This window comes from Saimiri boliviensis, chromosome 8 (assembly GCF_048565385.1).
Source record: "Saimiri boliviensis isolate mSaiBol1 chromosome 8, mSaiBol1.pri, whole genome shotgun sequence".
Taxonomy (NCBI): Eukaryota; Metazoa; Chordata; class Mammalia; order Primates; family Cebidae; genus Saimiri; species Saimiri boliviensis.
This window is the reverse complement of record NC_133456.1, coordinates 82,902,546-82,915,274: the sequence shown is the minus strand read 5'-3', so window position 1 is coordinate 82,915,274 and position 12,729 is coordinate 82,902,546. Positions and strand designations below refer to the sequence as shown.

Genomic DNA, 12,729 nt, shown 5'->3' with positions numbered 1-12,729 from the left:
TGAATTTGGTTCTGGACCTAAGGAGAACAGTTACAGACACAGATACCTTTTAAGGTGAGGAGTGGGTATTGGACACCTGAAAGAGACAAAGCCTACCAAAAGCAACCTTCTCTTCCTACCAATCTACCCACTAAGGGAGAGAAACTAGAATATTTTTGCCAGAGAATTATAATAGAGACTAACATCTATCCTCCTTCCGTCACTCAAAAGCCCTGCCCATCCCTCAGCACACGTCTCAAAGAGGAACTACCCATGAAGCATTCCTGATCCCCAGCCAGGTGCGATGGTCTGTCCTGCAAGCCCCCGACAAGGTGCCTTTCCTATGGCACTCACAATTTACTGCCTTCTACTGGATTATCAACAACCAGACTATAGGTCTTTGTGGGCAGGGTCTGGGTCTAATTCAATGTGGTCCCACCTCACCCCAGCTCTACTCCCACCCGGGCCCTGACCAAGATGGGAGGTAAGCTGAGTAAAGCGGGTTGCATAGGCTAAAAGGAAGGATAACCAAGAGCATAATATGGCTCAGATGAATTTCAGTTTAACTGTCCCGGAAGTTAAACTTCCCACTTATTGAGGTTCAATGCCAACTCCTCCCAGAAGCTTTTCTAACCTTGCATCAATGATGCTTTCCTTTGGTTTCCGCAATCGAAGTACATGCAACTGTTAAAAAAATCCTTTAGCTTTTGCCCTTCACTCTGCTTAAGAGTGGAAGTCTTCATGGACGACTGGACAGAATGGTATTGGCTCTGAGCCAGCCTCTGAGTTCAGAGGCTGGGGGACCATCGACCTGGCCCGGGACCTCCCCTCCTGGGCTCCCAGCAAGACCCCAACTGACTCTCCCCATCCTCTCCAAGCTCTGCCTCAACACTCCTGGGCTCATCACCCCACTTGCAAGGAGGATTCTTCTAGTGTTTATGAAGGCAGGACTGGGCAAGACCCGAGAATGGTGGAGCTACCACATGGCTCTCCCTCGAGCTGCTATCCCCTCCTGCAGCGTGGCTGCCAACTAGCCTTCCAGCCTCTGCTGCAACAACAACCCCACTGATGGGAAGCGAACGCCACTACTCTTAGCAGTGTCTGTGGGACACTTTTCTTAGATCCGCATCCTCCCTCTCAGCCCGGTTCCACCGATCTGGGCTGCACAGAACGAATCTGCTTCCTTCCCCAGGCAGCCCCTTTCAGCTATCTGTGGACAGCTCTCTTGCCCCGTTGAGTTTTTCTCCAGGGTACACATTCTTGGCTCTTACACTTGTTTTTCACTGTGTCCCGACAAGGCTATTGTTTTTAAGTGCTCTTGAAAGAACCTTCTCCGCAAGGTGAAATCGAAATGAGTGGTCATGTTGGTACTGACCCGAACCCCTGTTGCATCTCAGCAAGAACAAATACTTTCACGTCTCTCCAGTGGTGCAGAAATAATTGGCAAAGTCACATTCACATACACACTGGCTCAAATGAGGCCAGTCAAAGGAAGCTGTGAGAGTTTGAGGACCGGGTGAGGTTTCTGGCTTCGTAGAAAAGCAGAGGGTTAGCCACCAATTCAATTTTTTTTTTCTTTAAACTATGTTTAAAGAAAGCTCTGAGAGAATGAAGAGTAGTTGATGAATCGGTTCAAATATACAATTAGATCAAAGAAATAAGACCTAGAGTGGGAGAGATCACCAGGACGGCTATAGTTTACAATAATCTCTTCTACATTTCAAAATAGTTAGGCAGGAATCATTTGAATCATTATAGCAGAGAGAAAAGGCAAATATTTAAGGTGGTATCCCAATCAACCTGATTTGATCTTTATACACTATGTCAATATACTAAATTATCTATCCCATGTACCCCAAAAATATGTATACCTATTGTGCATCAGTTTTATTTTATTTTATTATTTTTATTTGTTTTTACTTTTATTTCTTTATTTTCTTTTTGGGATGAAGTTTCGCTCTTGTTGCCCAGGATGGAGTGTAATGGCATGATCTCGGCTCACCACCATCTCTGCCTCCCGATTTCAAGCAATTCTCCTGCCTCAGCCTCCCAGGTAGCTGGGATTATAGACATGCGCCACCACACCCAGCTAATTTTGTATTTTTAGTAGAGATTGGGTTTCTCCGTATTAGTCAGGCTGGTCTTGAACTCCCGACTGCTGGTGATCCACCTGCCTCAGCCTCCCAAAGTGCTGGGATTACAGGCGTGAGGCACTGCGCCTGGCCTATTTTTTATTTTTTATTTTAATAGCTTAGGGGTACATGTGTGTTTTCAGTTACACATGGATGAATTATATAATGGTGAAGGCTGAGATTTTGATGCACCCATCACCTGAGTAGTATACATTGTACTCAATGTGTAGTTTTTGTATCCCTCACCTCCCTCCCTCCCCACATCTGAATCTCCAAAATCTATTATATCACTCTGTGTACCCATAGCTTAGCTTAGCTCTTGCTTGTAAGTGAGAACACACGGTATTTGGTTTTCCATTCCTGAGTTACTTTATTTAGAATAGTGGCCTCCAGCTCCATCCCAGTCACTGCAAAAGACATTATTTCATTCTTTTCCTGGCTGAGTTGTATTCCATGATGTATATGTGCCATATTATGCATCAATTTAAAAAAAAAATGTATAAGCAAACCTATGTGTGTAGTGTAAGAACACTGAGAGCCGATAACTCAATTGAAAACTTTTCTTTGAGACCTTGGAGCAGGATTTGCAGGACCAAAGTGTAGGCCAATGAGGTGGAAGACTGTCTCAAGAGAAAGAAGGGGACTGATGGCAGGAAAACTCCTGAAGGATTCCTGAAGAGGCTTTGTTTTACTGAAGCATTTCTTAATTTTATTTTGAAGAATCTTCCCTTCAGAGAATACTAGAAAGTGTTCAGTATGTCAAGCCCTTAAAAAAATAAGTTCTACAGGCCAGGTGAGGTGGCACCTGAGGTCAAGAGATCAAGAACATTCTGGCTAACATGGTGAAGCCAGGCCTCTACTGAAAATACAATAATTAGCTGGGTGTGGTGACACATGCCTATAGTCCCAGCTGCTTGGGAGGCTGAGGCAGGAGAACTTCTTGAACCCAGGAGGTAGAGTTTTCAGTGAGCCAAGATCAGGCCATTGCACTCCAGCCTGGGTGACAAGCGAGACTCCTTCTCAAAAACATTTAAATTTAGATGTAAAATAAATAAATTTCTACAGAAATTTACTAGAATTTGTGGTCTGGCACTTTAATGACACTGAATTGTCACTGCTTCATATGAGTGTGGGCCAGTGTCTGGAGTCCAAAATCTTTTCTTTTGTAAGAAATCTTGGCCAAAGCTGAACCTTCAGTAATGAGATCTAACCTATAATCAAATTAAATAGCACAGCATTAGATTAATTTCAGCTCCACACACCCACTGCTATTGGCTTCAATTAAAATTTTCAAATTGGCATAAAAGCCTTCTTGAAAGTGAATCTTATGTAGGCATATCATGTAGAAGATAATTCCTTAATCATCTTTTTAATGAAAAAAGCTAAGAAAAAAAAAAAAAAAGTTAAAATCTAAGAGTCTTCATGACATCATCCTAAACCCAGCCAGTGATACTTTTTGAAAGGGCAATAAAGAACTAATGATAACATCTTTATTTTTGTTTGCTTCGAAGCCTAGAGACATGTAGAAGATGAGAACATACACTTAGATCATGCCAACCTAGAAGATTTTCTAGTTTTGAAAATAGCTTTTCTTCCTCTCCTTCCTACACAGAATAGCACTGGAACACTCCCCAGCTTCATCCTATACTCTTTGACATCACCTCAAAGAGGAAGTCAATTTTACTACATGACTAAGACTCAAGTGAAGCATAATTCATTCAAGCAAGTCACTACATATGTCAAAAATATAAATCCAGGGCCAGGTGCGGTGGCTCACACCTGTAATCCCAGCACTTTAGGAGGCTGAGGAAGGCAGATCACTTGAGGTCAGAAGTCCGAGACCAGCCAGGCCAACATGGTGAAACCCCAACTCTACTAAAAATACAAAAATTAGCTGGGCGTGGTGGCGCACACCGGTAATCCCAGCTACCCAAGAGGCTGAGGCAGGAGAATAGCTTGAACCCAGGAGATGGAGGTTGCAGTGAGCCGAGATCGCACCATTGTACTCTAGCCTGGGCAACAGGGCAAGACTCCATCTCAAAAAAATAAAATAAAATGAAATATAATACAATAAAATAAATCCAGGCCTCTGAGTAAATGATGAAAAATCAGAGGGTCAAGGAAGACTGCATGGGCAACAAGTTAACTCTCTCCTGCGTTCGTTCCTGAGAAGCCAGGATGCTCTGGCCTGTGGTCCAGCCACTACCCCCACAGCCTGGAGGAGTCTCCCCTCCTCTAAGGTGGGGCTTAGAAGCAGGTCCATCCTGCAGGAGGGACGACAGTCCTAATCCTCCACTCGCCCTCCTTTAATAGGAGTGGCCGGATGTGGGACACTCAGTTCCTCTCCTCCTATCTGAACCCTATCTAGTTCAATTGAAAATATTTAGCAATGAGGCCTGGCGTGGTAGTTCACTCCTGTAATCCCAGCACTTTGGGAGGCTGACCACTTTGCCAGGCAGAATAGTGCACAACAGTCCTGCTTGAACAGCAGAGTGTCACAGCTTAGAGTGGTGCAAAAGCCCAGGGACAAGGAATTGCGGAGCCTTGCACCAAGCCATGCTGAAACATCACACCTGGAGCAGACCCCATCCCCTCATGGCACCACGCCACACCGGAAACATCACACCAGGAGCCATACTCTCAGATCTCCTGAAAAGTGAGGGGAGCTGATATAAATAACAGTGTCCATTCCCATCCATTACCAGGCCCTGCTTGCAGCCTCTGGGGTCTCCTGATTCACATTTTCCAAACACTGGGATTCTTAGGGCCTTTGCTAAGGAAGGCAATGCCAGTCCAGGGGGTCTATACCATCCTTGTGGGCAAAAGAGTGGTCCCACTTGATAGGGCTGGCATGGTTAATTATCTGAGCATGTGAGCCCCCTCAAACTTATTAAAGAGATTCACAGTATATAAGGCATATTTATAAAAACCATGTAATCTGATGCTCTAAAACACTTAGGGTAGGTGATGTGTATTATGCTTATTTTGCAAATGAGGAAACTGAGATTCAGAGAAATAAAATAGCTTGACCAAAGTTCAGCCAGTGATTAAATATCAAAGGAACTAAAAATCCTGCTTTTTTCTGTCTTCAGATTCTGTACTCTCCTCTCTATACCATAGCATCTCAGCGCAATGATAAGCCTCAAGACCTGAGCAAGTTCCTCCTCCGCCACTTACTAATGTGATCTTGGCAAGTCATATATTCTCTTTAGGGCTCATTTCTGCATCTGTAAAATGGGGATTAAAAACTCTGTGTCCCATCTGATTAATTCTCTATGACTTAGGAGTCTTCTGGCCAACCTCACTCTCAAACTAGACCAAAGATTCACTGAGCAGTTGGCCTCCTTTATAGGAGGCTGCCCCACTGGAAGATGGGTAAAGAGGGATCCAGTGCCACCTTGGTGAGATGGGACAGGGGCCAGCTTGGATGTCTGCCTTACCTATGTGCCAAAGCAGCTCTGCTGGAGTCCTGAGCAATCTTCCCAGACCTTCCAATTCAATTTGTCTGGTTGACATGAAAGTTCTTTTGTAGCCCTAAGAGTCTCTGAATCTATAGATCTTAGAAGCTGGTTCACTCCATGACCGTCGCCAATTCACATTATCTCTGTAAATGCCATCTCCCCTTCCGCAAACGTAAATCACACTCCCTTCCCACCCGCCGCAGGGTGCTGCTGCGCACTCTCATTGACAGTCACTCTAACCTGATGATCTCCTTGAAAGGTGCCTTTCAATCGTTCAATCACTCAGTTGTAATGAGGCCATTGCTGGAATTGGCAACTCCCACAGCCTCAGGATTCCAGCAAAGCACACCAGATTTTCCACAAAAGCTGCTGAAGCCTTGAGTGCCCAGGGGCTGAGTGCTGTCTGGCTGATGTCAACCCCTGCCCCCCAGCATCCTCCCTGAGATGCTTCAATTACAGCTGGGCTTGTTGGCAACTCTTGAAGTTCTCCCCCACAGACAGGACTCAGACTCCCAGCTACTCCTTACAAATCACATGTTTATGTACAGCGCCTGCAGAAGAATAGGAAGAAGATTGGAGTTCATGAAATGCTACCACTGGTCCAGCCTGTTTTTTTTTTTTTTTTTTTTTTTTTTTTTTTTTAGCATATTGGAAGTGGGAAAACATGGAAAATTCTCAAAATGTACACTCAGGATCCCTAGAATCCCCAAGAGGACCCTGTGATGAGGGTTCCATGAAGTCAAACTTTTCTTTTTCTTTTCTTTTTTTTTGGGGGGCGGACAGAATTTTGCTCTTGTTGCCCAGGCTGCAGTGCAATGGCATGATCTCGGCTTACCGCAACCTCCGCCTCCCAGCTTCAAGTGATTCTCCTGCTATAGCCTCCGGAGTAGCTGGGATTGTAGGCATGTGCCACCACACCTGGCTAATTTTGTATTTTTAGTAGAGACAGGGTTTCTCCATGTTGCTCAGGCTGGTTTCGAACTCCCGACCTCAGGTGACCTGCTTGCTTCGGCCTCCCAAAGTGCTGGGATTACAAGCGTGAGAAGTCAAACTTTTCATAATGGTATGAAGGTGTTATTTGCCTTTGCTCTCTATGTCGATATTTGTAATAATGGTACATAAACAACAGGGAGTAAAACTGCTATCCCCTCAGCACAGATCAAGATAGTGACACTACCTTGGACTGACAGCTGTTGTATTCTCTACGACCACACACTCACGGCAAAAAATAAATTTTTTTAAAAGCTGCCTGTAAGCTTGTCTGATGAAACAGTAAAAGTTATTAATGTTATGAAATCTCAACCCTTGCATAACACCTTCCTTTGACATTCTGTGTGGACTGCTAAGTACCACTAGAAGTACCCCTTCGGCCACACACAGATGTACGATGATTGTCTCAAGGAAAAATGACTTGTGTGACTGTGTCAGTTAAGTGAACTAATCACTTTTTTCAGACGATACATTTTTACTTAAGAGAAAACGTGGAAAGACAAACTAAGGATATTCAGACTGGGGTTTTGGCAGATGATTTCTCAAAAATGGATCTTCTGAGACTGCCTCTTCAGGGAAAACAACTGATGGTGTTTGTTGCCAATAATAAAATCCGAGCTTTCCAGTGAGAATCAGAATTTTGGAGAACTTGAGTTTACCACTGTGAGCTTGACAGCTTCCCAATAATACTCCAGGAGTTTTCCAATGATACTCCAATGGTGATACTAATGAATTGTGCTTTCTAAATATTGGAGAGTAAAATTATCAACATTTAGAAACTGTATACAACACAGTCAACCAATATTTTTAAAATAATCAACGTCTGATGTTAGGCAACCATGTGCAAGGAAAAGACACGTTCAAAGTACAAGAGAAATGAACGGATTTTAATGTGAGACAGTACGAGAAGTTTACTGATACAGTTTCAGATTCCATATTGTAATAAACCTTTAAGAAACTATCACTTCTTAGCCAGACGCAGTGGCGCATGCCTGTAATCCCAGCACTTTGGGAGGCCGAGGCGGGCAGATCACGAGGTCAGGAGTTAGACACCAGCCTGACCAACATGGTGAAACCCTGTCTCTACTAAAAATTCAAAAATTAGCTGGGCGTGATGGCGTGCACCTGCAATCCCAGCTACTCAGGAGACTGAAGCAGGAGAACCGCTTGAACCTAGGAGGCAGAAGCTGCATTGAGCCAAAATTGCACCACTGCACTCCATCCTGGATGACAGAGTGAGACTCTGTCTTGAGTTTGGGTGTAGTATCAAAAACAAAACAAAACAAAACAAAACAAAAAAAACAAACACCTGGTGAGGTGGCTCAGTGGCTCACACCTGTAATCCCAGCACTTTGGGAGATTGAAGTGGGTGGATCACCTGAGGTCAGGAGTTTGAGACCAGCCTGGCCAATATGGTGAAACCCCATCTCTACTAAAAATACAAAAATTAGCTGGAAATTGCTTGACTGGGAGGTGGAGGTTGCAGTGAGCCAAGATCATGCCACTGCATTCCAGCCTGGGCAATACAGCAAGTCTCCATCTCAAACACACACACACACACACACACACACACACACACACAACATAATTGTCAAGAAGAATATTAAAATACTCCTCTCCTTTTCAACTACATGTCTGTGTAAGGCCAGATTTTTCTCACACGCTTCAGCCAAAACAACATGGCACAACTGATTGAATGCAGGAACAGCCATGAGTCACTGGCTTAATCTGTTGATCTAAGCATTCAAGAGATTTGCAAAGATATAAAATGATGTCACTCTTGTAAACAATTGTTTCTTGTTTTAGGAAATACAATTACTTCTTAATTAAAAAATGTGATTTATGCTAACATGTATAAAAGTTTATTATTGCTATTTTTAAATGAGTAAGTTAACATTGTTAAATTTCTGTATTTTAATTTATATAGTAAATATGGACAGATATAAATCATATAAACAAAATATCTTTGGGGTTTTCAGTAATTTTTAATAGTATAAAAGAATCCTAAAATCAAATCACTTGAGAACTGCTAACTGGTGATATTCTGTAGTTTTAGGATTGTGGGTCCAACTAGAGTGGGAAGATTGGCTGTGGTCAAAGATGGGAGGGGAGCCTTCTGCTACCGATTGGTAAGAGCCACTGGAGCCTGGAACTACCACAGTGGCAATGGCAATGGACTGTGATGTGAGTTCATCACGAACGTCGGGGTTGCTATGTCATATTGTGGTTTGGTTGCAATGCTGAACCTTATGAACGCTGCTCTGGAATTAGACATGGTCTCCTCTGAAGGGAGTGCTTAGATCTGAAGGGAGTGCTTAGATCCAAAGCCAGATGATGATCTCACAAGAAGCAGACATGAAGTGGGAAGCCAGGAAGAGGATCTTGCTCCAGTTGTTCTGGGTAAAGACCTGTTCTAGGCACACACTCAACTTGGCAAGCGCTAAGATAGTGCCCACTATGGAGATACCAGGGGGAGCTCGGGTGAGGCAGGCCCTTCAGGCTTCAAAGAGAAAGGTGCTGAAAACCAGACATCCTGTGTCACAGCAAGCCCTGAGTTCATATCCCTTCTGTTATCACTGAGTCTCCAGTGGAATGAATCCAGTCAGATTTTGCAGTCTCATCTCAGCTGTGCTAGAGAAAACTAAAGGAAGAAGCATGCATGTATGCAGGGAAAATAACAGGTCCTTACCCAAGTTATGATAAGTTATTTGTGAGATGGGAGTAATGGTTAGGGAGAAATTCTCAAAAAAAAAAAAAAAAAAAAAAAAAAGGAAAATCACGTGAATCAGAGAAACAACTTCTTTGTCCAGTGAAAACTAGACCTTGTTTACAAGCGGCAGAATTTTCCTTAGGAGGTGAGAGAACTGAGAGATATTTTGGAAAAATAGAATGAATAAATACAGCAGGTGAGGTGACTCCAAAACTTATGAGACATCTACTTGGAGTTCGAGGTGCCTCTTAGACATTCCAGGTGGCGCTGCCTGAAAGACAGAAGGTTGCATATGTCTGCGGCTTGGGAGGTCTGGAGTGGAGGTATTGGCTTGAGGATCATTAACCTACATAGGTCAGCAGTTCTCAGGCTTCAGAGCAATTCAGAGTCACCTACAGAGGATTATTAAAAGGAAGATGCCTGTCCCAGGCCAGCTGAGTCAGAATTACAGGAGTGATTCTGAGGCACACTGCCACAGGTTCTCTGAAGGCAGAGGAGATGCTGAGATCTTCCGGGAAAAAAAAGAGAGAGAGAGAGAGAGAAAGAATGAGTTCCAAATGCAGCCACAAAGCCAAAAATTGTCTTGCTCCTGAGCACCAGAAGGCTGTCAGTAAAGAATGTGCTTAATTAAATTCTAATGGGCTGGCATACGCCAGCACAAGGAACACATCAATTGCTCATCTTCACACAGTGCAAGAGTCCTCTGCTAATATTTAAAGCCTTAAATGTAGCCACTTAAGCTCCCTATGTATCAGGCATAATTAGGGATCCCAGAAGTTGCACATGGGCCTGACCATAAGTCAGTCACAGGGAGCACCCGAGGGCCATGGGGAGCAACCCTCAGCCTTCCCTGGATACAGCTGTGTAAAGCAGACCCTTTCGTCTAGAAACAATCCTCCCTGCAGCTGGACTGAAACACAGCCAGGGAACAGACTGTTCTCTCGGAAACTCCAAATTGTCTTTTCTAGTGAAGGAGTGAAAAAGGTAAGCAAAGGATTTTTCATTTAATAACGAGCTGCTATTGACCACACACAATGAGCTAGATATCCAGACCAGCGCTTCAAACCTTTTTTGTTTTGTTTGTTTCGTTTTTTGTTTTGTTTTGTTTTGCCTGGAGAAAGGCAAATGCCTGTATTTCTTCCTCCCTCCCCGTGGGAAGCCTCTGTCCTGGGGTCTGCTGGCCACACCCCCAGCTGCTCAGTTTCTGCCAGCAATCGGCCAAGTCCTTGCGGTACCCCGGGGCAGCCTGTAGTAGACTCGCTCCTGTCCACAGTCCTGACTGCCAGCAGCACTGTCCTCACAGAGGCATAGCCGCCCTCAGCTGTGCTGTGCTCCACTGTGACCGTGGCCCGGGGGAAGGAGGCCAGCAGCCTGGCTACAGCTCCAGCTGTGCTGTGGCCCAGCGGCATGGCCTGCATCTGGAAGGACATAAGTTGCCAGAGCCCTGGCACAGCTCTAGCACAGCTGTGAGCAGCTATTCCCTGTAGCCACTGCCCAACACCTCCTCAGGCCAGCCTGGAGCCACAGTCACAAGGGGGAAGACCTCAGCCACAACTGTAAGCAGCTCTCTGCCAGCCACATGGCCAGCGACCAAAAAACTCCCGTGGGAGATTTTGACCCACACCCACACAGGCTGATGCAAGAGGCCAAGGCTGGAGAGGCGTGCCAGCAAGGCCAGGGACAGCCGGAGGGCTGCGGACTCTGCTATTTGCAAATGGACGCTCTGGTGTCTGGGATATGTGGGCAGCTGCTGCAGGCAGGACTCCAGCATCATGATGCTGCCACTTGGAGCATGAACAGAGTACAGGGTTCTCAGCCGCAGTTCCCTTGAAGCCAGTTTCAGCAGGATCACGCCTTCTGTGTCTGGGAGGGTCACTGTTAGCTGTTTACCACTGCCCTGGACGTCAGGAACCAGCCACTCCACATGCAGGCCGCCACTCCACATTCAGACCATCACTCCCAGGCAGCTGGAGAAGAGGCATCAGGCTGCCTCCAGTGTAGTACACTCGCTTCTGCATGGCATTCACTGTGGGGCCCCAAACTTCCAAGGTGAAGTGACTGCCATTCATGGAACACCTTCTGTAGGCCATAGCTTGGCAGGCATCCCCTCTACACCTCATGGCACCCTGCCAAGTCGAGGCCAGCTGCTGAAACAGCGACAAGAAAGGCTCCAAGATGTCACAGTAGACATGGTGGACAGTAGTGTTGTCCCAGACATAGAAGATCCTCCATTGACATGGGGTCCAAGGCAGCCTGCCACAGCACCAGGCTGTACCTCTCAGGTTGGCTCAGCAGCTAGCTGAAGTGGGACTGGGCGATGTGTACGATGGAAGACCGCACAGAGAAGGTGACCCTCTGGGACGAAACTCCCACCAGCTCACACATCTTCTCCACAGTGGCTCTGGTGTCCATCCTGTTTGGGAGCATGGGCACGTAGAGGGTGGTCCAGCCTGGAGACAGGGTGGCCTTGGGATACTTCTCCTGGACCAGGGCCAGGAAGTGTGCAGCATTGACCTCAATTGAGATGGGCATGTTGGTGCTCTTTAAGATGTCAGCGTTGATCCACGAGGGCCACCAGACTTTGCCTTCCTGTATCAGCCACCACAGGAGGTCCAGGGAGGGGCCCATGGCCTTGATGTTCTTGAAGTCCAGTCTGAAGAGCCCAGCACAGGGTCCAGCCACTGCTCCAGTGTGTTGTTGCTGTAGATGGCCGGGGGGTGTGGCATGATGGGAACTCCTGTCTCGTTGGCTGTGCCAACACTTTTACATTGACATCAGCCTTCAGGACTGTGATGTTGCTGTTCAGGGCAGCTGTCATGGCTTTCTTGCTGTTGGATGCGTGATGCCAGGTGACCTCCAGGGCTTCTTGGCAGCTGATCTAGCCCTGGCTCAGCAGGTAGTCCAGCAGGTTGTCATCGCAAGTACAGGCCTCCAGCTCACAGCCTGGCCACTGCAGAGTGTTGGCAAGGACTATCACGGCATTGGTAATGCCGGCAAACACCCACATGACCTGATTCTTCGATAACTCCCTGTGGGCCATGACAACAGTCTCTGGGGAATGCCCCAACTCTACACAGCCAAGTCCCCAAGGCTCCCTGCAGCTGGGATCCCGTGGGAGGCAGGAGTTCCCAAGCAGCGCCTAATTCTCATCCAGTCAAACCTTTTAAGCGTCATTATTTCGTTCCCTTTGTGGAATCTTTCTTTTGGAAAACATTGCCTGTTTGAGTGCATTAATTAATAACTTGTTTACCCATGTGCTAGTGTATCAGTGACAAGAAAACATGTAAACTTCAGGCCAGCCTTGTCTAACCCACAGTGAGTACTCAATACATGTTTGCTGCAGTGAATTCAGCCCCATGTCAGCATACTAAATGGATGTATTTTGCACCAAAAGCAAAGCAAACGTTAGCTCTACAGTTTTATCATAGTTAAGAGTTTTTGTGGGGCCAGGCATGGT

General features: G+C 45.9%; 1 pseudogene; it reads right to left on the bottom strand.

Annotated features, from left to right (window-relative positions):
• Positions 1-8,877: 8,877 nt before the first annotated feature.
• On the bottom strand, positions 8,878-12,312 carry LOC101049463 (protein FAM151A-like; annotated as a pseudogene).
• Positions 12,313-12,729: the final 417 nt, after the last annotated feature.